We start from the raw sequence: 22,284 nt of genomic DNA, 5'->3' as shown, positions 1-22,284 counted from the left end.
GCCTCTGTTGCTATGCGTGGGGTGCCTAATAGGGTTGGAGACAATCGTAGGGATGGATATGTGAGTGGTGGCTAAGCTGTTTTGGGTTGCCGGGGCATATGTGCTGAGTAGGGTGTGTATGTCGCGGTCCGAGAGAGTCTTGATTGCGCGCTGGGGGCGGTTGGCGGTATTGCGAGAGGGGATGGAGGTCCAATGTAAAGAGCGATTGGGATGTGTCCCGATGGTGCGCTTAGGCCTGTTGGAGGTATTGCGAGAGGGAATAGAGGTCCCAAGTATGGGGTGCCTAGGAAGTGGGGGGGAGTTAATGATTCGTTGAGAAGTGGTGGAGAGGGGGGGTGCTCGGTGTGCGTGAGGATTAACTCTTTGAGCGTGCGGAGATCTTCTTTCACTTGGAGGAGGGTGGTCATGATTGCGTCTAGCGTGCCGTTGGGTGTGAGGTTAGAGTTATGGGTAGTCGGTAACAGGAGGGGAGGGGCAAATGCGAGACGTGTGGTGACTGATCGATGTGGGGGGGCAAGTGTAATGATGGGGGGTGAGAATGGGGGGGATATGTTGAGGGGGGAGTGGAGAGACCGCGTCAACCAGACGGGAGGAGGCATCGCCATCATTCACAGGAACACCATCCGCATCACGACCAACACCGACGACACCATCGCACCCGCCGAACACCTGCACTTCCAGATCCACGTCAACCCCAGGACCACCCTCAGAGGCACCCTCATCTACAGACCCCCGGGACCACGCACTCAATTCAGCGAGGACATCGCCGACTTCATCAGCCCGCTCGCCCTCCCCTCGGACGACTACGTCCTCCTCGGGGACCTCAACTTCCACCTGGAGAACAACGACGACCGCAACACCACCACCCTGCTGGAAAACCTCGCAAACCTGGGACTCAAGCAGCTGGTGACCACCCCCACCCACCTCGCCGGACACACACTCGACGCCGTCTTCTCATCCAGCAAAGACATCGCCTTCAGCCACGCCACAGGACTCCACTGGACGGACCACAGCTGTGTCCACTTCACCTTCAGAAGAATGACAATCCACCACCACCAGCAACAGGTTGCCCGAAGAAGCTGGAACAAGATCACAGCCGACCAGCTCGCCGCTTCCCTGAGTCAGCACCCTCCCGCCAGCTCAGCGAACCCCAGCCAGGCCGCCGACAACCTCACGAAGTGGATCAGCAACTGCGCGGACGAACTCGCCCCTTTGAGGACCCCGCCCAGCAGACCCGGCAGCAAGAAAGCCCCATGGTTCACAGACGAACTCAAGAGCTCCAAGAAGGACTGCCGAGCCCTCGAGAAAGTCTGGAGAAGGGAACCAACACCGGACAACATGACCACCCTCAAGCTCGCCACCCGGAAGCACCACCAACTGATCCGCGCCACCAAGAGAACTGCATTCCAGGACCGGCTGGACAACAACGCACACAACTCCAAGGAACTCTTCAACATCGTGAAAGAGCTCTCCAACCCCAGCGCCGGAAACAACGACATCACCCCATCGCAAGACCTCTGCAACTCCCTCGCCTCCTACTTCCACAACAAGATCACGGACATTCACAACAGCTTCAGCACTCAACCATCGCACACAACGACCGCAGCACCGCCGCCCACCACCACCCTCCGCGCCTGGACTCCGATCAGTACCGTTGACACCGTCCGCATGATGAACTCCATCCACTCCGGATCTCCGACCGACCCCTGCCCTCACCACGTCTTCAACAAGGCCGACGCTGTCATCGCACCCCACCTGCGGGACATCATCAACACCTCCTTCGACACCGCCACCTTCCCGGAGGGCTGGAAGCACGCTGAGCTCAGCGCTCTACTAAAGAAACCCACTGCGGACCCTACCGAACTCAAGAATTACCGCCCTATCTCGCTCCTCCCGTTCCCAGCCAAAGTCATCGAGAAGACCGTCAACAAGCAGCTGGCCGCCTTCCTCGAGACGAATGGATCCCTTGACCCCTCACAGTCTGGCTTCCGTGCCAACCACAGCACCGAGACCGCCCTCATCGCTGCCACCGATGACATCCGAGCCCTGATGGACAACGGAGAAACAGCGGCCCTCATCCTCCTAGACCTCTCCGCGGCTTTCGACACTGTCTGCCACCGCACCCTAGTGCAGCGCCTCAGCAACATCGGAATCCAGGGGAAGGCACTGGAATGGATCGTCTCCTTCCTCGACGGAAGAACACAGAGAGTCCGTCTACCACCGTACAAGTCAGAGGCCACCGGAGTCATCTGCGGTGTTCCTCAAGGATCCTCCCTGAGCCCCACCCTCTTCAACGTCTACATGAGCCCCCTCGCGACCATCGCACGCCAACACAACCTGAACATCATCTCCTACGCCGATGACACCCAGCTGATCCTCTCCCTGACCAACGACTCCGCCGCCGCCAGAGCCAACCTTCACGAAGGGATGAAAGATGTAGCCGAGTGGATGACGACCAGCCGCCTGAAACTGAACTCAGACAAGACGGAAGTCCTCATCCTGGGTTCCTCGCCCTCCGCCTGGGACGACTCCTGGTGGCCCCCCGCCCTGGGCACCGCACCCACACCGACAGACCACGCACGCAACCTGGGCTTCATCCTGGACTCCTCCCTCTCCATGACCAGACAAGTCAACGCCGTCTCCTCGTCATGCTTCAACATCCTGCGCATGCTACGGAAGATCTTCCGGTGGATCCCCACCGAAACCAGAAAGACGGTCACCCAAGCCCTCGTCACCAGCCGACTGGACTACGGCAACGCCCTCTACGCCGGAACCACCGCCAAGCTCCAGAAGAGACTCCAGCGGATCCAGAACGCCTCAGCCAGACTTATCCTCGACATCCCCCGACGCAGCCACATCTCCGGACATCTGAGAGACCTGCACTGGCTCCCCATCAACAAGAGAATCACCTTCCGTCTCCTCACCCACGCACACAAAGCCCTACACGATCAAGGCCCGAGCTACCTCAACAACCGCATCAACTTCTACACTCCCAAGCGCCACCTCCGATCAGCCAGTCACGCCCTCGCCGCCGTCCCCCGCATCCGAAGAACGACAACAGGAGGAAGGTCCTTCTCCTACCTGGCCGCCAAGACCTGGAACTCCCTCCCGACCGACCTGCGCCTGACTCAAGACCACCTCTCCTTCAGGAAGAAGCTCAAGACCTGGCTGTTCGAGCAGTAGCAGCACCCCCCCCCTCCCAAGCGCCTTGAGACCCTTCGGGTGAGTAGTGCGCTCTACAAATGTCCTTGATTGATTGATTGATTGATTGATTGATTGACCAGGAGTGGAGGGGGAGCTAAGGGTGGGGAGTGAACTGTTGAGGGACGAGTGGGGGCTAGGAGTGGCGGGAGTGCAGGGAGTGGGAGGAGAGATGTTGAGGGTTGGGTGTAGGTCTGGAATGTGATGAGTGCCGAGAATGGGGGGAGTGCTGTTGGGGGCGGAGCGAAGGCTGGGAGTGGCGGGAGTGCAGGGAGTGGGGGGGGAGATGTTGAGTGTTGGGTGTAGGTCTGGAATGTGATGAGTGCAGAGAATGGGGGGAGCGCTGTTGGGGGCGGAGCGAAGGCTAGGAGTGGCGGGAGTGCAGGGAGTGAGGGGGGAGATGTTGAGGGAGGGGTGTATGTCTGTAATGTGATGAGTGCCGAGAATGGGGGGAGCGCTGTTGGGGGCGGAACGAAGGCTAGGAGTGGCGGGAGTGCAGGGAGTGGGGGGGAGATGTTGAGGGAGGGGTGTATGTCAGGAGTTGTTTGTGTGCAGAGAGTAGGGGGGGAGATGTTGAGGGAGGAGTGGGGGCTCGGAGGGGGCGAGCAGGGAGTGGGGGGAGAGAGGGCACTGTTGGCCCTGTTGGAGGAGGAGCTGGGTGCGGCGGGAGTATAGGGAGTGGCGGGGGTGGCGGTATTGAGGGGGTATTTTGGGTGGCATCATGGATCACCGAAGGCGCTACAATTGCTAACCGGTTTGCCACATTTTTTGTAAATAGCTTGTAGTCACATTTGTGCAGACTAATAGGTCTAGAAGAGTTCATATCATTGTCTGGCCTGCCTTTCTTTAAGAAAGTGACAATCATCGACTCTGATGCAGTAAAGCAGTCAGGGACTTCAACTCCCTGCAATATTATGTATATAGTCTGACCAGGAATCCTTTTACCTGTGGCAAGAATAGCTTGTACACTTCTGCTGGAATACCATCAGTGCTGAAAGCTTTAGCATTAGGGGAGGATTTAACTCCCTGTTATGCCTCGACCAAAGTGATATGACTGATCATACCCAGATCCTGATCACCCATTATCGAAGGAGTGCATGTTTTTTTTAACCACTTTTCAGCCATCTCAGGTGTTGCAGCCTGGGGATCAGAGTACAGCTTTGTATATTGCTTAAGCAAAGCATTGAGTGTATCTTGGGGATGTGCCATCAGTTTATCTAAATCTGGATCCTGGACCTGTTTGATGGTATTGGAATTTGGCCTACTCTTGGCAGACTATGCACGGTATCTACCTATGTGCTTGTTCTCTTCATACCTCTTTTGCATATTCAAATTATGATTCAAATTTCTTCAGAAATGAAGTGCTCCTGAAGGCTCTCCCTAGCTTGAGCTGCTCCCCACTCTGACCCTTTCGTTGGGGACACCAAGTGCGCCGCTATAGCCTGATTCAAACCAGACTGCAGATGCTGGACCCTAAAGTTCTCATTATTCCTTAATTCTACTTTGAACAATATAATTTCTCCCCTAAAGAAAGCCTTCAGGGCCCCCAAACTGCAAAATCAGCAGCTATATCTATATTATGTTCTAAGAAGGGCTCCAAATCCTGACGCATCTGGGTCACCCATTGATTGTTCACTAGCAGTGATTTATCAAACACCCATCTCGGGGTCTAATGTTGATAGCCTATCAGAAGAAGAAGAAGTGTAGCATCTCTCCCAGGGGTGATCTTCTACTGCAACTATTGGAGGAGTGGTAATATTGCTGGATAAAGAAGTACAGTGTGAGATCCTTAAAGTACATACGGGTTTGAGGGCCAGGTAGATATGGGTTGAGAATTAAGGTTTTAAGCAAGGCCTAACATTTTGGACGCTTTTACAGCCCAATTGAAAATTCACCAGAGACACTAGAGTTTTTGTACAACTTCACAAAAGAAGAGCCTGGTCCTTTGGCAATTGGATGAGATTTTAATATTCTTCCTAATACAGCTGTAGACTCTTCTAGATTCAATAAGCCACAAAATAAACCAAAATCGATGAAGCTTTTTTGTGCTTCAATGTATGATTTTGCAGATGCATGGAAAAGTGATCACTCCTAGAAAAGATTCTACACTTATCATTCTAAGCGATTTAATTAATTGTATCATACAAACGTGAAGTATAGGGAAATTGACTGAGGTGGAGCTGTCATAGTGTAAACCTTTCAATTGCTGTGCATTGATACCTACCTTCCATGGGTCAAAAGCAACCATAGTTCTTTCCTCCACTTGAGAAAATCATGACCTGCTTAAGGCCTGCTCAACATCTTTATACTCAGTCAGAATGTGGTAGTTGTTCTGTACGCTAATTGACATTATAGTCCCCACGCTGCACATAATGGTGGACAGAACATAAGCCACATGGGCATTGAGTACTCTGAGTGGCAGAAATATACAAACTTGACTAGTTGTTGTAGTGCTTTTTAGGCGAATTATGTATCCAACACAAGGACCACCCTGATTGCAGAAGAGAACCAGAGTAAGTGTAATAAGTCAAACAAATGTGCCATGGGATTCAACACTTCTACTTTTAAACTCAATTAGTAACTCATATCATATTCCTGTGGGACTCACTCACTAACACTTCTACTTTTAAATTCAATCAATAACTTGTAACAGGAACGGCTGAAAACAAGGTCAATGGGAGCCCTCCCCAGGGGACTCCCATTGACCTGGTTTTCATCCGTTTCTGTCGCGCGCACTAGGCCTAGCCCCACAAGTGAGCAAGCACTTTTATCGGCACAAGTGGGGTAATGCTAAGTGGTAGGAATTTTGTCAATCCCTATGAATTCCGGAAGTTTCCATCACAGAAATGGAACGAAACTGCTTTGTCTCAGGCAAAGTTTGAGGTTTGCAGAGAATTGTGGGTAGGAAAACCTTGTTGCATCCATGCCAGGCATACCACCATGGACTCCCCTACTTGTCTATTTTTCAAAAATGTCTGTCGTTCATAGGTTTGCATGAGTGACGCCACAGCACTTGTGAGAGAATAGACTAGTAGAACATTTGTTAATACCAATTGGATTTCATTGCATTTGTGCCTTTCAATTGGTGGCGAGTATTTAAGAAAGAAGACTTTTTGAAAAATACTCTCTAAATCATACACTAGTACAATTACGCATAAATTCATAGATGTATAAATAGCCCCTGCTCATAAACTCCATCTCTTGTGCCCATTTCAGAAACACATAGGATTCCTTGATACCCATTTTCCACTCTACATATTTCATCATATGAATTGGTCTATACTGGGAACACAATGAAAAACCATTGTACGGTGCAACTCAGTTGTTGGCTCTGGGTACCTTGGATTCTTGGAGAACGTACAAACCCTATACATCCCAGCAACGACAAGGGTCTAGCAAACATAATAGTTTATTGCTTTTGAAAGTCAACCATCACAGCAAAAAGTTACAGATGAAAACGTTGTCACACATGGCTGTTGTTCTCTACTCATTTTCATTGTTTCTTTATTTCATCAGTTATTTTCTTTGAGAAAACTTTGAGAGGTCTCCACATATAACCCAAAGCTGAATTTGGATTTTTCTTTTTTTTACTTTACAAAAACATAGCTTTCCTGGATCTCCCATGGGTTTCTCACTGGTTTCCACCACAAACTGAAAGTAGGTTGAGATCATAAAAAATAGGGAAAATGGGCTACTTCTTTGAAAAATGCACAAACTATGGTACAAAATTAGATTGCTGGGAAGATTGTGACTTTAGCACACCAAACCGTTTGTTGATGCCATTTTTATCCAGAGCACTATTTAAAAAAATATATTTTTCTAAAAAAACTCAACATTTTGCTATATTTTGCCTATTTTCTCATTCCCTGCCAGGGGATCCACAAACTCTGGTTGTCTTTAGAATCTCCAGGATGTTTGAAAAAATGGATGCAAATTTGGATTTGCCCTGGAAGTCTTATGTGGAAAATCGTTATGGAGCCGTAAGCGCAAACTCCCCCAAATAGCAAAAAAAGGGCTTGGCACTTGGGGGTGTGGGGATGAGGCCCGTATGTTTAGGGGTTAATTTTTGCATTTGTATATATTTGCATATCTTTTGTGATCATCATGTTTGTGTTGAGCTTTCACTAAATATCACATCTTACCCATGCCAAAGTGGTGTAGTACTAGCGACTTGCCATTGATTTGTTTCAGTTGGAGGGTGGCATGATGTACACTGGTAGTTTTCATGTACTATTGTGCTGAGACGCAGGACATATGTAAGCATACCTGCAGTTTCACAACCTGCTCAGATGCTCCGGGCCACATTTCTGAAATGCAGAAAGGCTTCCATCTAGGCCATTAGGAGAACAATGGCACCACAAACAGAGACCAATTGGTTAGTGCAGAAATTTTATTATTTTCATCCCATAATTTATATCCTTGAGCGGTGCGTGTTCTGAAATTCCACTCCTAGTTGTACCAAGAAATCCAGTATTGATTAGGAAGGAAAACCTGCTTGTTATTGCACTGGTGTTATATACACGAAAAGGGGTGAAGAGGAAAGAAAAACATATAACAAAGCGTACAAGCAGTGACACAGTTGTGTCTTATGAAAAACTGCCCTCACTCACACACAATGTGTGTGACATGCTTCATCATCGGGTCTGCTGCGACGCCCAGGCGTAGCCACGCTCAGGGCGGAGCATAGGGAGGGGAAACATAAAATACAAGGACAAAGTGCAACACAAAACTGAAAGTGACAACAATGTTCACAACGGGAAAAGACAAACCAAGACTGGGTACTGTAACAGAACAAAAGTGCAGTCAAAAAAAGTGAAGTTAAAACTGGCTCCTGGATACCCAATTAGACTTTATTGATAGGTTCCAAGGTCAGGATTAAAATTGAATTACGGATGGTGGTGTTAAAGTAGGTAATTAAGAACCCCTAACACCCCTCCTTTACTGCTAAAATCAACATGTTTCGACCTAAGCGTGCCCTCAAATGGTCGGTCACATCGGTCTTCTTCAGGACGTCTGGCTGTCCCAGTCTCATACAGTACCCCCCTTACCTTAGTCTGGTGCTATAGAGGTACTAGTAGGTTTCTCAATCACTAAGGTCCATGTGGAGGGAATTCCGCCAACACGGATGACATGTACGAGTTTATTAGGAGATTAAACCCGACCTGGCGTTTGGGGGGAGGAGTTCCAAAGAGCTCAACTGCTCTGGCGGAAAGCTCCGACACCACTTGTGTCCCTCACAAGGACGCCGGCGCAAATGGCAATATTGAAAGTGCAAGGGATTCACAGCAGCTGACCTTGCATTGGGAAATCTATTTATGCATCTAAGTCCAAAATTTCATGATATTGTGTGTCAGTAATCTTGGCAGCTAGTGGGCGTACTATGCTGGAGATGCCAAGGCAAGTTCATGATCACCCACAAATGTAAGAGTTTGAGGGCATTTAGATACATTTTTCTCATCTATTCTGACCAGAACAAAGCCCTTCCGAGGGTGGGAGTATGGTTGGATGCCCCTCTCCTCAAAATTGCTGAGCTTATTGGGAAAGGGGTTTCTCCAAAAGGAATAATATTTTCCACAGGGAGAAAAAAAGAAAAGTTCAATTGCACTAATTTGATGCCATATCCACTATAGAATGTTGAATGATATGCAACTCGGAATGCTGAAATGCCTCTTTGTAGGCAGACGTATGATTTCAAATCGTTTTTACAGGAGTATGTCTGTAAATTCGTGATTGTTGTTAGCTTTTATTGAACTCTCAGAAGCTCTCATTCCTTCTATGAATTTGGAAGCCCTTACTCATTGAATTTTATAAACCGGCACCTATGGATTTTCAATTGTTTCTGTGATTTTTTGTACACACATTATGTAGCTCAAGCCCAACTAACATGAATGTGGAGTTCATAAATTATGAAATAAAGTCAATGGTTTATGATCTATCCATAGCAATATGTGAGTACTTGATTTAGAAGACAACTCAAGCACCATATCTTTGTGGTTTCATGTATATTTATCTTTCCTTGTTATTAAAAAAATAGCAAAAAAATGTCTCTCACTGTGGTTATATATACTACACTTTTAACTGTACAAGGTTTTCCAAATTTGGCAAAGGAAATGTTTTGCAGTTTCTCCATAAAATATCATCATTTTTTAAAGTGTTACTGCTTTATTCCCATTGCTCATTTTTTTCTGCATGAATACATTGTGCAATGAAATATGTTACCAAGGCATACCTTTACCAATACAGGACACATTTACACTCAGTACAGACAATTTACTTCTTTCTATTTTGTCCCTGATAGGAGGCAGTCTGAGGTATCCTGCCAAGGGACTTTAAATATTTCTTAAATATTGGAACAGGTCTTTGAACACTCCTGAACCTACAATAATGGTTAGGCAATACATTTTGCCATAGTTTTTGGATATTTTTGACGCTGACGCTGTGTTCCTAGATTTCTTAGCTTCATTTTGAGGTATTTTTTGGTCTTCCCTTGTAAAATCAGCCTTGCGCAACCGTTGGAGGCGCACGCCGTCTTCTCCTGCGGTAGCGACGTAACTGGAACACATCGCTGGAACGCACGAATAGAGCGCAACGTACGTAAAACACGGCGTGATGTGCCAACATCTTTAATTTCCGAAATCTTTTTTTTTATTTCTGTTCAGTTTGACGCTCCTGGTTTTTCTTTGAGTCCACTTTCCTTCAAGCATCCGACGCTCCTCGTCTCCTTCAGACCTCGTTTCTCTTCAACTCTCCTGAACGGTACTGTTTTTGTCATTATTTCCCTATCACTTCGGCTGGGTCACTTCACAATACTGCACATTTCCTTTAATCCTTATTACCCACGTTTGAGGCGTCTTCTAGTGCTGTCAACTACAGTGATCTGCACACCATCCTGTTTAGTACTGTGTCTTTCCAATTCATTTAGCATTTCAAGTTGTGGTCATTGCTTGAGATTATTGATTTTAAACATGTCTGCCAATTCTTCAAGTGTTATTATTCCACCAATGTTTCTTTCTCAACCAGGTTCTCCACCAATAATTTGGAAGATTTTATTGAAATGCATTATAATTATATTGTAGCTTTGGATGGTAATAATTGTGCTCCTGACAGGAAAATAGCATTGTTATTGAGTGCATTAGGTCCTGAAGGCCAACGTGTGTTTAAATATTTACCTGTGTCCATGGGACATAATGGACAACCTATGGATGATGTATTTAATTAAGCCATTAAAAGACTTGACATAGGATTTTCAAAAGAAATTAGTCTGGTCTTACTCAGATACAAGGTTTATACCCAGCCACAACTGGAAAGAGAAAGTATTGATGATTTTGTCTCCAGGTTACGTGAACTTTAAGTCATGTGTCGCTTTGGGATCATGACATCCATCCATGATCAGTTGATCGTTCAATGCTGTGATAGAAAGATACAAGAAAGGTTGTGGGCTGCCAAAGACCCTTCTTTGAAAGATGCCATCGATTTGGCTAAAGTCGTTGAAGAGTTTCAAAAGTGCATTAAAGAATTTTAAACCTCTCAATGCTTCTGGGGCTATGCCTAAACTTTAGACCAGAGAGTGTTTGCGTTGTGGTAGTCAATATCATCTTACCGATTTTAAAAAATGTTTTGCGATTGATCAAAATTGCCGGCAGGGTGGGCGAAAGGAGCATTTTGCTTGGATGTGTAGGCAATCTGATTTGTCTGATAGGTCTAAGTTCATAGTGAATGTAGTTCAACAGGAATGATGTTTACAAAACAACAGTAAACAAGTTCTTAGTAGTTGGGGAGCTTAACAATAAAACTATAGTGGGAGTCACTCAGGACTCTCCTAGATTAAATAGGCCCACTGCTATATTCAATGTTTTTGGTAAAGATATCCCATTGATGGTGGACTCCGGATCCATGTTCATGATTATTCCAGAGTCTTGGTTTCATACTACTTGGGAGGGGGTTTCCTTGTTGGACAAGGATATCAACCCAGTTGGCTATCAGGGCCAGTCTGTAGATGTATTGGGGTATATTTCTGGTCAGATTACTTTTGACTCACGTACCACCCAGGCGAAAATCTATGTTGCTAAGGAGGGACCCCCAATTCTTGGTTGGATGCACCAATATGACCTGCATATTGTCATCAATCCCAGAGCTCCTAATCAAATTATGGTAGTAGAAGATGACATCCAAGTTCATGATATTCTTCAAGATGCTCACAGAGTATTTGAGGATAGACTCGGTTGTGTCAAAGGGTATCAGCATGAGATCATTCTCAAGACCAATGCGTGCCTGGTACAACACAAACTTAGGAAAGTTCCTCTGTCTGTGTGACAGGGTCTTAAAGATCTGTTAGATGATTTATTGAAATCTGAAGTCATTGAACCAGTGGAGGCATCCTCTTGGATTCCTCAGGTAGTTTTGGCACTCAAGTCAGATGGCCGTCTCCATTTCTGCATTGACCTTCGGTCTTTAAATAAAGACATAGTTACAGACATGTTTCCACTGCCAAATATTAATGACTTGTTGCAGTCTATTGTGGGTATAAGTATATCTCCAAGATTGATTTGAGAAGTGCTTACCACCAGTTCAGATTGCATCCAGACTCCAGGTCTCTTACAGCATTTATAACAACGGAAGGCATTTTTCAATTCACTTGCCTGCCCTTTGGGCTAGCTTTGGCTGCGAGTGTCTTCCAAAGAATGATGTCTAATATACTCAAAGGACTGTCTGGTGTCATTCCAGGACGATATATCGGTTTCAGGAAAGACTATTCAGGAACATAATGCATCTCTTAGGCAAGTTTTGTGGAAGCTTGAGCAACAGGGTCTCACAGTTAACAAAGAAAAATGTCACTTTCTCACTAATCAAGTTGACTATTTGGGATACTCAATCTCTAGCGGTGGCATCTCTACCAAAAATAATCTGTTGGATGCTATAAGGAAAGCTCCTCCTCCAAAGGGTGAGGACCAGCTCAGATCGTTTCTGGGCCTTGTTCAATAGTATGCCAAATTTGTGCGTGGATTTGCTGATTTATCCAAACCTTTAAGAAAACGTCTTCGCAAAGGTTGCAAATTTGATTGGGGCAGTGATCTGGCATTGGTGTGGTATCAACTTCAGAGGGGCACTGAGAGGACAATTGTTTTTGCATCAAGAACTCTGACTCAAGCTGAAAGGAATTATTTGGTAACAGAACATGAAGCTCTTGCTGCAGCTTGGGGAGTAGAATATTTCAGAGTATACTTGTGGGGATCTAGGTTTGTGTTAAGGACTGATCACAAGCCTCTTATGAAAATTCTGTCGGCAGGAGGTGCTGGAAAGGGTTCAGCGCGTATTGCTAGGTTTGCTGCAAGGTTACAAGAGTATCTCTATGATGTTGATGAGTTCATTGATGGTTGGAGAAATCAACAAACTGATTGCTTGTCGCGTATGTCTCTTGATTGGGAAACGATTGACAAGGAGGTGGTCAATAAACTGGAAAGTGAAGAAGCTGTTGCTTTTGTTTTTGATGTTTGTGAATGCAGTTTGGGCTCTTTCTCTAAAACACAGTGGTCGGAGGCCATGATTAATGATGCTGTTTTGCAGGATGTCATTGCTCTTATTAAGAAAGGTTCACCTCGTGAGAGTATGGTGTCAGCATCAGTTAGGCCCTTTTGTAAACTTTTGGATGAGTTGTCTCTGAGTGGTAAAGATGTTGTTATGAGAGGTGAGAGATTTGTGCCCCCGATTGCACTTAGATTGCATATCTTTAAACTTGCACATGAGGGTCATTTGGGTCAAGGTATGACTGTCAGGTGAATTAAACAAGAATTCTGGTGGCCTGCTATGGATGATCAGAGTAGGGTTTGGGTGGCTGATTGCTCACTTTGCAAGGAGAGTGAAAAGCAATTGAAGGTTGGTTCTCAGAGTCTGGTGGGTCACATTATGGATCCTGGTGAGCCGTGGCATACTATTAGTCTTGATTTTATTGGCTCTCTCTCTGAGTTGTCTCTAGACATGCGGTTTGCTGCTGTGGTTGTGGATGTGCACTCGAGATGGTTGCATCTTGAATTTTTGAAGGACGTTATTACTAATTCTGTGATTGGTGTGTTGAAAACTTTGTTTTTGGTGAGGGTATTCCACAATTTTTACTTAATGACAATGGGACTCAACTCACTTCTGGGGAGATGCGTTGCTTTCTTGAGAAGTGTGGTGTGAGGCATTCGAGTACTTCTCTCTACAATCTTATGAGGAATGGGATTGTGGAACCTGCCTTAGTCAATGAGTTGGCTCCCAAACGCCTTGTTCAAGACATGTTGTGGGCTTATTGCATGACTCCTCATAGTGTTACCCTGAAGTCTCCATTTTTTGTTATAATGGGGCGTCTTCCTGGCTCACGTCTTGTCCGATCTTGGCTCAGAAATTGGGTATCTTCTGGAGAGGAGCCTGTTTTTGATGTTTCTCCTTCTAAAATCTCTGTTGGTGATTGGGTGAAGTTGAAGTCTGGCAGGATTAAAGATGGTCTCACTAAGTTTAAAGGACCTTTCCGAGTAGGCAGTGTGAGAAGGTATTTTGTTATTATCGAAGGAGGAGAGCGTTGGAATTAACGCAGAGTCGCTTTGTACCAAAAAGTTGGTTCTGTTTCCAGTGTTCCACAGATGATGACGGCTGTTCTGGAGTTATGTTTATGCCTGATAAAGTTATGGAGCATGATTCACAAGCTAAAGTTGTTGAAAATGTTTCACGTTCTAATGAATTGTTTTCGTCTTCTCAAGGTATCAGGGGGGAAGGTCGGGTTGGGTTGTCTAACTTTACCTGGTGTTGAGTTGTCTTTTAGGAATCGCAGACCACCTGTGTATCTTCAGGATTACCTTAGATCATGAATTTTTCACTGTATTTTTCCTCTCTTTTCTCATGTTTTTCCTCTTCTTTGTTGTGTCTTCTTTCTTCTTTGCTTTCTTTATTTTTTATTAACGAGAGGTGATGTGCTGTGATGATACTTAAGCTTATATTATTATTTCTCTTACCTTTGTTGGATCTCCCATGCTCTTTACGTTATTTCTCCATGTTCTTTGTACTGGTGTAGAATGTGAGGCTGACGGCACAATCAACAGTTGACGACGTTGAGGAGGTTGGATGCCAGGTTGTGCCCTTAGTAAAGATCTTACTTTTATTCTCTGTCTACTGGTCATTTCTTCAAGAAAGCGTCTCAACATTTTTCTGGATCTCCCATCGGTTTCACACTGGTTTCCACCACAAACTGGAAGTAGATTGAGAGCAAAAAAATTGGGAAAATGGGCTACTTCTTTGAAAAATGCACAAACTGTGGTACAACATTTGTTTTCGTTATTCAGCATTACATGTTCCTGAAAGCTGGGAAGATTGTGACTTCAGCACAGCAAACCATTTATTGATGCCATTTTTATCACTATTTTTTTTACTATTTTCTTTAAAAAATTAACATTTTGCTATATTTTCTCGTTCCGTGCCAGCGGATCCACAAAGCCTGGGTGCCTTTAGAATCTCAAGGATGTTCGAATAAATGGATGCAAATTTGTATTTGCCCTGGAAGCCTTATGTCAAAAAATGTTATGGAGCCGTAAGCGCAAACTCCCCCACATAGCAAAAAAAGGGCTGGGCGCTTGGGGGCGGGGGCGGGGAGGCCTATCAGTTAAAGGGGTTAGTTTCTGCAGTTGTCTATATTTGCATATCTATTGTGATCATCATGTTTGTGTTGAGCTGTCAATAAACATCACCTCTTACCCATTGCAAAGTGGTGTAGTACGAGTGACTTGCCCTTGATATGTTTCAGTTGGAGGATGGCATAATCCACATTGGTAGGTTTCAGGTGCTATTGTGATGAGATGCAGGATATATGTTAGCCTACCTGCTGTTTCAAAACCTGCTCAGATGCTCCGGGCCACATTTCTGAAATGCAGAAAGGCTCCCATCTAGGCCAATGTGAGAACAATGGCACCACAAACAGAGACCAGTTGGTTAGTGTAGAAATGTGATCATTTTCATACCATAATTTATATCCTTGAGTGGTGTGTGTTCTGAAATTCCACTTATAGTTGTACCAAGAAATCCAGTATTGACTGAGAAGGAAAACCTGCTTCTTATTGCACTGGTTTTACCCTTATCTGCTCTTTCATGCTTATTTAGGGATATCCGGTATTAGTAATGTGTTGATAGTGTTTTGCATTTCGCGGTTCCTTGTATATTTTTGGTTTACGTGGAAGTGTTTCCAGGCAATAAAAGAATGTGCACAATCCAACAAAGGAGCGAATGGCTAACTTTAATATAAACAGAACTCTACAGAGCATTCAGGTGTGATCTTCCTTGAAACTAAACCAGTTTGGAAAGTTAATAACTGCATTAGTAATATGTTGATAGTGTTTTGCATTTTGCGGTTCCTTGTATATTTTTGGTTTAAGTGGAAGTGTTTCCAGGCAATAAAAGAATGTGCACAACCCAACAAAGGAGCGAATGGCTAACTTTAATATAAACAGAACTCTACAGAGCATTCAGGTGTGATCTTCCTTCAAACTAAACCAGTTTGGAAAGTTAATAACTGCATTTTATTTTGTGGCAGCATATCCTTGAAAGCAGTGGGTATGACGGGTGCAGGTACCAACTTTGTGTTCAAGCAAGCCAGGCATATTACTAATATTGTATATGTACAAGTTGTGACTGTATAGCTGTATGTTTGGCAGCTGAGTCAGTTTCCAGGGGTCCAGGTGGCAGGTCACCACTTCAATGCAATACCAAAGTGGATGAGCGTATATCCGAGTTGGGAACAGACTATTGATTTGTCAAAGAAACTATTTTCAAATTTCTCTATAAAATATATATTTTTTAAGTATCATTGCTTTTTTAATGTTATTCTCATTCAATGCTAACAAACCTTCTGCCAGACAGCAAGTAATATTTTTGGAATATTGTGTCATATTTACGCTATACGCGGCCCTCGGTAAGCTCTTCATGGCACGAGAACGGCAACAAAGCATCAGAACACTACATTTCCTGGCATGCCCGGGACCACGTTACGTGATTGACGTGTACCACGCAGGACGCGGAAGAAAAGGACGTATCAAAGACGCCGACTCCGCCGATAATTCCTGCAAGGAAAAGAAGACGGTTGGTATCCTGCCGGTCGGGTAAGATACAACTTTTGTTCCTATTTGCTGAGGAAACCTCCAGTGTCCCGTTCTTGGTCGGACACTTCCCGCAAGTTTCACGGAGCAGAGAACCCCTCCGTGACTGTTCGTGGGGCACTTAATACTAACGCCAGCATACTCCCTGTTGGAGGAGACGCAGAACGTTCGTCTCTTGGTAGGGAGACACCTGAGCCGAATCCTTATTGGGTTTTGAACTTCAAACATTACAGAAGTCGGGGCTCGCACTGTTTGCATTATTGTATTGGGCAACATAACTGATCGAACGACTAAGAGGCATTAGTTGTTCATGCATTCCGTGATCTTCTGGTTCCATAGGGGTGACCTCCCTTGTGAGTTTCGAGACTGATGTGAAGTCTGCCAAATTGTTTGCATACCTTATTTTCATCCCAACACAGGAGAAGAGAGACATGGGTTCAAGTCTGAGGGGGTGTTGTGCCAACAAGATAGCGAACAAGCATTGTTAGGTATGCATGAACGTGGTGTGTATGATTCTTCCAACCAGAGGGGAATGTGAATTATATGTCTAATGTTGTGTAACCCTTAGATGTTGGTGTCAACCCTCTAGCAACGCCCCGAATCTCTTCTCATAGGATACAGGCCCAACGTATTTTCCTTTACAGGTAGGGGTGATTCCATACAACATACAGAAGGCATAGAAAGGGGTTAGACCTGTGTATTTGGGTGCGGGAGGGTGCTTTCTAACAGTCTGTCGTTCTCGTTTCAGAGCTCCCTCCCCGCTGTCCCCTTCCTTTCCCTCCCCGGCGGGACTTTCCTAGTCGCCTGTGTATATACTTCAGGCTCTGGGGGAGTTGCGTAGGGGAGGTTATAGGTCATTCAGCACAGCCCCGAAGAAGTAGAGAAGACGGAGCCTGACATATTGTATGAGATATCGGCTTCTTATGTCTGGCTTTAATATTCAAGAAATGATTCTTACAGGGCAGTAGGAGGTGTAATGCACAATAATACACCTTTGATTGGTTGAATTTTTGCCACTTAATATAACTATAATATTGAAGAAATATTTGAAAGAGGCATGCAGGAGCTACCTGTTCTAGGATTATCTTGCTGATGTAGTTAAAAGACTATTCTACATATCACAGGCACCTGAAAAGGCTAGGTCCTACACTTCACTTCCTTTTATATCTTGAATTTTATATTTTTTATTTATTATATATGTATTTATTCATTCATTAACCCCTTCCGCGCTCATGACGAGCTCAGCTCGTCATGAGTGACGACGCTCGTACGCTCATGACGAGCATGTTTTTTTAAAACGCAGCGCACAGCGGGAAAACCGCTAGCGCGCATGCGGTTAAGAGTTAAAGTGCTACTAACCACATTGGACTCAATTCAGAGTGCTAGTAGAGCACATGAGATACTGCTTGCATTCTTTTGTTATTCATAAATATCAAGCACAAGACAAGAGATGTTGCACTTCCAATGTTTGATATATTCTTAGGAAACATAATTTGTTTTTAGTTGCTTTGTTTATTTATTTGCTTGGTTATTTAAAATCTTTGTATCATTAAACCGCAAGATAACGCTGACATGTAAAACAATTCCGCAGTTCAATGAGCAAGGGACAAAATCTTAAGAGTAATATTAAAAAATTGATTCAAAATAAATATTGTTTGCAAATCATGACTGATCCGCTATGTATTGATATGAACGCACATAAAATACAATGAATGTCCAGGATGGATTAAAATTGCCTATGTACAGTGCAATGAGTTATTCAGAGTAGAGAAAAAGGGTGCAACAAGGAGATGGCTCAATGCTGAAGGTGTCTTATGTGCAGAGTAGTTGGTTACTAGGCAAGGCTTTTTCTACTTAATTCCAGTTCCTTGTGTGCAGGCTATTCCATGTTTCGAGTCTTATTTATACAGGTGCGCAGCAGTTTCTTTCTAGTCCTTACGAAACTTTCCGAAATGTTGCTAATTTATTATTTTCTGCCTTGATCCTAAATCCGCTGGGGATAGGCAAGGCAATACCAACTTCCTGCATATTCTAATTCCTCTTTGGTTGAAAAGTGGGCATAACATTATTTTGCACTCTTACAACAATTCCTTACAAGTGCATCCCAAGTTTGCCAGGTCCTCTTTCCCTTTTGCACATAACCAGCAGTCGGTCACAGTTCGGTTGTGTCTCCAAGGAGGAAGCAATGGTAGAATGTCCAGTCAATATCTCAGGAATTATTTTTTTAGTGAGTTTGAAAAGCCTGTGTGGAAATAATGTTGGAGTACAGGTTTGCCATAGCTATGAAGCACAAGGCAACCTTGGGCTCTGCCCACAACTGCTGCCTTGTACTGAATGTACTGCCTCTTTGCAGCTGGCATGGGTTGCAGATGTTGCCCAGAGTTCTTGTTGGCTGAGTTGAGTTATAGATTCATTGAGGTAGGCCTGGCCTGGTGTGCTGCTTCTGGTTGTCAGTTCCCGCCATAGTTGCGAGTTTGGTGTATTTAATTCTGCGTTCTTGATTTTGTGCCAACAGTTAATGTACACACCTTTCCTGGCAAGAGATTGTTTCTGACGCCCAAACTCCAGCCTTATATGAGCTGAGGAAGTGTATTTGGGAAGGCAAAAGGTCATTCTTTAAGCCCTGGACACAATCCGGTACTGCGTGGATGCATCGCTTCCACTTTGCAGCTCGCTTTTGTAAGTGATTGTGTGGATCAATTCTGCTTGGTTTACCCACAGCAGTGGGGTTAGATTAGGACTGGTCACTTTCCTCTTTAGATTCTTCAGTGCCAGGGCCAGGGCGTTGAACTTCCTCTTCAAGGCATCATTCTGGGATTTGAAAGATGCCTTTTTGCCAATAATGATACAAAGAGATTTGTATTCAGAAACAGACCCTAAGCATTGTGATACGCCAACATGATGCTTTCCTTTTCATGCTATTCACCAACATAGCTTTCGTTTTTATCAAATTTGATTTTAAAGCCATTTTTAAATTAAATAGACATAAGTGGCATCAGGAGAACACTGCAGCCTTACTGGGGTGTGACTTATTAGCAGCAGGTTGTTTGCATAAAGGAGACTGGAGAGGGTTATTCTGCCCAGTTTTGGGGTGTGGGAGTTGCAACAGTCCTGTTTTGCTGTTAAGTCAGCTAGAAAAAGGTTGAATAAAGTAAGGGTGATAAAGCACCCCTGCTTCAGGCCTTTAATGGTTGGGTTGTGTCTTGAGAAATAGATCCCCGTCCCTAACTTTACCTGCACCCAAGTGTCTGTGTGTAACCTTATCAGTATTTTCAGAAGGGCAGATGGAATCTTCCATTCAGCCAATTTCGTCCATAATTTGCAGTGGTCAATGTGGTCAAATGCAGCCCTGGTGTTGATGAAGCAAAAGTGTAGGGGTGATTTTGCTTCTATAGCCCCCCAATTAACAGGAACAGGGCCAAAATGGTAGTTGTAATTCCCACATGCTTGCAGAAACCTGACTGATTTAATGTAATGATGTGGTTGGCCGATACCCAAGATGTTAGCTCCTCTAAAATAGTGCTGGCAAAGTATTTGGCCTCATTGTCATTCAGCACCACAAGCTAAGTTGTGAGTTGGTGAAATGATGGATCATCTGCATGAGGCCAGGATTATGGCACCCTCTGAAATCAGCTAGTAAAACACCTCTAGATTCTCTGACCAGTAATTGGTGTCCTGCTTGAAGACTGCAGGTGGAATCCTATTGGGGTGCAGGCCCCCTCCCCTACATTTTCTGTCTCTTTATTCACTGCCCGGTTACTATGATGGAATCTATGATCATATCCTGATGAGACCATTGACCATAAGCTGGATTTTCCCCTTCCATCGTTGGTGTTTTATTAGAAGGGGCGTTGGGATTTGATCTGATGCACCGAGTTGCTTAGCCCCTCCTTGGAAAGATTGACGTGCTGATGAAGGACTTTTGTCCAGGCTCCTTTCGTCAAGTGAGAGTTAATCTCTTGGTGGGTTAGACCTTGTAACATATTTACTGTACTCAAAAGTCAAAGGGCTATCCCTGGAGTGGTTTGTAGATAAGAGTACTAACACCCAACTTACAGTATTCCTATCGCATTCACTCATAGCATGCATTAAATGTGTTGCTCAAATCACTGGTCACGAACTAGATTATAACGTTTACAGTCTTTTTATTAAAAGTGCCAGTTAAAAATGTCAGTAAAAAATCGATTGGATTCTACTGAAGACATTTAGCAAAGAGACATCTCATAACATAAAAGGATTATTTAAGAAAACATAGTAAAATTACACTTATACAGCATATTAAAAAAAGAGGAAAAAATATATTTTTTAATCGTCAAAAATAATCATACAGTAGATTGAAAATCAATTGGAAAAAACATAGACAGAAAAAAACCCTAGTTTCAATAGAACAATTGATGTTGCTACAGATTATCTGATTAAATAGCCTTTGAATAGATTCATTTAGACTTCCAGTATTACAAGATACGATATATCTAGAGTCCCCTAGGCTTTGTTTGAATTCTATTTAGGTGAAGTGCGTCGACGCGTTTCGGTGTTTGAACCCGCAGATATGGTCACACCTTCATCAGGACAATATGTTTTCATTTGGGGTCATCAAGTTCAAAAGACCGGTATCCTTTCTGTATATTAGAAAAGAATCAGTCAGTACATGTTTGTGTTTGTACATTACCACAGTAGTATAACATCCCCATCAACAATCTAACAGGTAACTATACCTCTTCACACCATTGATATGAGCATTGGGTCATATATCTTTCCACAAGGCCTAGTGCATGTCTTCATTATAGCACTGGTTCCTTCCTATATGTATCTTATATTTCAGATTACATCTTATTTATTCATAATCTTACATTCTCTATTATTTCAGGTAACTGGTCCCTGCACCATCAGGATTCAAGCAAGCCGGGCCGAAGACGGCTGTAATGCCAGAAACCGGTCCCCGGAAGCTTGTTTCCTTTCCAGTAAAGAATTGGCTTGGTAGTTTGGTCTGCCCTGTTCCCATGATGCATTGGGCCAGGTACAGACTAATTTGCATGTAGCCAGGTTCTGAACTGAGATGGTTCAGTGAGCTAAAAAACGGTGATGGATCAAGCCCTGATCTCTTGACTGGGTAGGAGTGTTCTGCTTAATTCAGATGCTCTGTCCATCACCACCCCCTTTATGAATCGTATTGGCCACTATAGGAGTGGAAGGGTATGCTCAGACATGAGTCCCTAGCTCACTGCACCATCAGGATTCAAGCAAGCCGGGCCGAAGACGGCTGTAATGCCAGAAACCGGTCCCCGGAAGCTTGTTTCCTTTCCAGTAAAGAATTGGCTTGGTAGTTTGGTCTGCCCTGTTCCCATGATGCATTGGGCCAGGTACAGACTAATTTGCATGTAGCCAGGTTCTGAACTGGGTTGGTTCAGTGAGCTAAAACACGGTGATGGATCAAGCCCTGATCTCTTGACTGGGTCGGAGTGTTCTGCTTAATTCAGATGCTCTGTCCATCACCACCCCCTTTATGAATCTTATATTCCCTAAGGCGCAATGATTCGACGCCTCTCCTGATTGAAAAATATCCCTCTGTGAAGGCTGCGGGGATACGTACAAATTAGACAGGGGTAGTGTTTGAATCAAGGGCGATAATTCATTTTGGGGCCAATCGCAAATGTGTTTAACGCACCTCCAGTCCCTAAAGTTAATAATGACACAGTCCCCCACCACAGTCTTAGGTCTCCTACCCACCCAATTCACTCTCCTGGCGAACAAAATTTCTGCACATGTGTTAGTTGGCAGTGGTCGATTAACGTTAAGCCAGAAGGTGCACTTGTTCTTAAGGTTCATATATAACTCCCTTTTTCCCTGGTCCAGTGGAGGAACCCCCACCAAGACAACCACATAAGGGGCTGATTCTGGAGGGAGATCTATATTGGGTAGAGAGGCTGTACTATGTGCAAGGGATGATTTGTGCAGTGTTTGATGTTCA

Source organism: Lissotriton helveticus, chromosome 1_1 (genome assembly GCF_964261635.1).
Source record: "Lissotriton helveticus chromosome 1_1, aLisHel1.1, whole genome shotgun sequence".
Classification (NCBI taxonomy): domain Eukaryota; kingdom Metazoa; phylum Chordata; class Amphibia; order Caudata; family Salamandridae; genus Lissotriton; species Lissotriton helveticus.
The sequence above is the reverse complement of the archived record's forward strand: the minus strand, read 5'-3'. Positions refer to the sequence as shown.